This window comes from Nannospalax galili, unplaced genomic scaffold, assembly GCF_000622305.1.
Source record: "Nannospalax galili isolate Female #2095 unplaced genomic scaffold, S.galili_v1.0 scaffold78, whole genome shotgun sequence".
NCBI lineage: Eukaryota > Metazoa > Chordata > Mammalia > Rodentia > Spalacidae > Nannospalax > Nannospalax galili.
In genome coordinates this window covers 4680537-4683574 of record NW_008343387.1, presented here as the reverse complement: position 1 = coordinate 4683574, position 3038 = coordinate 4680537, and positions in this window count along the sequence as shown.

Here is a 3038-nt window from a genome sequence, read left to right as displayed (position 1 = left end):
GTACAGAAGCTTTTTAGTTTAATGAGGTCTCACTTGTTAGTTCTTGCCCTTGTTTCCTGGGCTATTGTTGTCCGGTTTAGAAAGTCCTTTCCTTCACCTATATCTTGTAGGTTTTTCCCAATGTTTTCTTCTAAGAGTTTCAGAGTTTCAGGCTTTACATTGAGGTCTTTGAGCCATTTGGAATTGACTTTTGTGCAGGGTGAAAGATAGGGGTTTAGTTTCATTCTTCTACAAGTGGAGATCCAGTTTTGCCAGCACCATTTGCTGAACATGGTGTCTTTTCTCCAGTTAATGTTCTTGGCCCCTTTGTCAAATATCAGGTGGCTAAAATTGCAATTACTCATATTTGGGTGTTCGATTTTGTTCCATTGGTCTATGGGTCTATTTTTATGCCAGTACCATATTGTTTTTATGACTATAGCTCTGTAATATAGCTTAAAATCTGGTATAGTAATCCCCCCGGTATTACTCTTAGAGCTCAGGGTTATTTTGGCTATCGAGGTATTTTCTGCTTCCATATGAATCCTAGGATGTTTTTTTCTAATCCTGTGGAAAATGTCATGGGGATTTTGATTGGCATTGCATTGAATCTATATATGACTCTTGGTAGGATGGTCATTTTCACAATATTAATTCTTCCAACCCATGAGCATGGGAGGTCCTTCTGCCTTCTGATGTCTTCCTCAATTTTTTTCTTTAAAGATTTAAAATTTTCATTGTAGAGCTCTTTAATGTCTTTGGTCAGGTTTGTTCCGAGATATTTTGGTGTTTTTTTGCAGGTATTGTGAAGGGGAGTGTTTCCACGTGCTCTTTCTCTGATTGCTTGTTATTGGTATATAGAAAGGCTATAGACTTTTGTAGGTTAATTTTGTAACCTGCAACTTTACTGAACGTGTTAATAATTTCTAGGATTATTCGCGTGGAATGTATGGCCTCCCTTAGATATATCATATCATCTGCAAAAAGGGATAATTTGATCTTTTCTTTTCCAATTATTACTCCTTTAATTTCCTTCTCTTGTTTTATTGCTCTTGCAAGATTTTCAAGCACTATGTTAAAGAGAAGTAGAGAGAGTGGACAGCCTTGTCTGGTTCCTGATTTAAGTGGGAATGCTTCCAGTTTTTCTCCATTTAGAATGATGTTGACTCTGGATTTGTTATATATGGCTTTAATTATGTTGAGGTATGTTCCCTCCAGTCCAATTCTCTCTAGAACTTTAAACATAAAAGCATGTTGAATTTTGTCAAAGGCCTTCTCTGCATCTATTGAGATGACCATGTGGTTCTTGTCTTTGAGCCCATTTATGTGATTTATGACATTTATTGACTTACGTATATTGAACCATCCCTGTATCTCTGGGATAAAGCCAACTTGATCATGGTCAGTGATCTTTTTATGTGTGTCTGTATGTGGTTTGCATGTACCTTGTTGAGAATTTTTGCACCTATGTTCATTAAGGATATGGGTCTATAGTTTCTTTTTTGTTTGTGTCTTTACCAGGCTTTGGTATGAGAGTGATCCTGGCTTCATAGAAGGAATTTGGAAGTTTTCCCTCTATTTCTATTTTTTTGAATAAATTAAGTATTGGATGCAGATCTTCTTTAAACGTCTGATAGAATTCTGCTGTAAATCCATTTAGTCCTGGGCTTTTTTTAGTCAATAGGTTTTGTAATACTGTTTCAATTTCTTTTTGTGTTATGGGTCTGTTTAAGCTGTAAATCTCTTCTTGGTTTAGTTTTGGTGGTTCTCATGCCCTTAGATATCCATCCATTTCTTTTAGGTTTTCAAATTTAGTAGCATATAGGTTTTTAAAGTATTCCCTTATAATGTTCTGTATCTTTCTGGTGTCTGTTGTGATGTTTCCCCTTTCATCTCTGATTTTGTTGATTTGGAGGTCCTCTTTCTTTTCTTTTGGTTTACTGAGCTAGTGGTCTGTCAATCTTGTTTATCTTTTTAAAGAACCAGATCTTGGAATTATTAATTCTTTGTGTTGTTTTCTTTGTTTCAGTTTCATTCATTTCTGCCCTGATTTTTGTTATTTCTTCTTGTCTGCAGGGTTTGGGTTTTGTTTGCTGTTGCTTTTCAAGTGTGTTGAGTTGCCATGTTAAGTCATTTATTTGTGTTCTTTCCAATTTTTTGATGTAGGCACTTAGAGCTATAAACTTCCCTCTAAGGACCGCTTCCAGCATGTCCCGGAAGTTTTGTTGTGTTGCATTGTCCTTTTCATTTAGTTCCAGGAATACATTTCTTTCTTTCTTAATTTCTCTTTTGACCCATTCATCATTCAGGAGTGTGTTGTTTAATCTCCATGTGTTCATGTGGTGATTAGGGCTTTTTCTTTGTTGATTGTTAGCTTTATTGCATTGTGGTCTGGTAGAAAGCATGAAATTATTTCAATTGTTTTATATTTGTTGAGGCTTGTTTTGTGCCCCAGTATATGGTCGATTTTGGAGAAGGTTCCATGGGGTGCTGAAATAGAAAGTATATCCTTTGGTGTTTGGGTGGAATACTTGGTAGATGTCTGTTAAGTTCATTTGATATATGGTATTGTTTAATTCAGATGTCTCTCTGTTAGCTCTCTGCTCTGTTGACCTATCTAACGGAGACAGTGGGGTACTGAAGTTGCCTACTATTAATGAGTTGGGTTTAATCTGGGTCTTAAGTCCTGTAGTATTGCTTTTAGGAAGTTGGGTGCACCAGAGTTTGTTGAAAATATGTTCATGATTGTAATATCTTCTTGATTTATTGTTCCTTTGATCAGAATGAAGTGGCCCTCTATATCCCTTCTGATTCATTTTAGCTTGAAGTCTATTTTTGTCAGATATTAGAACTGTAACTCCTGCTTTTATCTTAGTACCATTTGCTTGGAATATTTTTTTTTCCATCCTTTCATCTTAAGCTAGTGCCTGCCCTTGATGGGGTGCTTGCAGACAACAAAAAGATAGAGTTTGATTCTTAATCCATTCAACTAGCCTGTGTCTTTTGACTGGGGCGTTCAATCCATTGATATTTAAAGTTATTATTGAAAGATATATTGA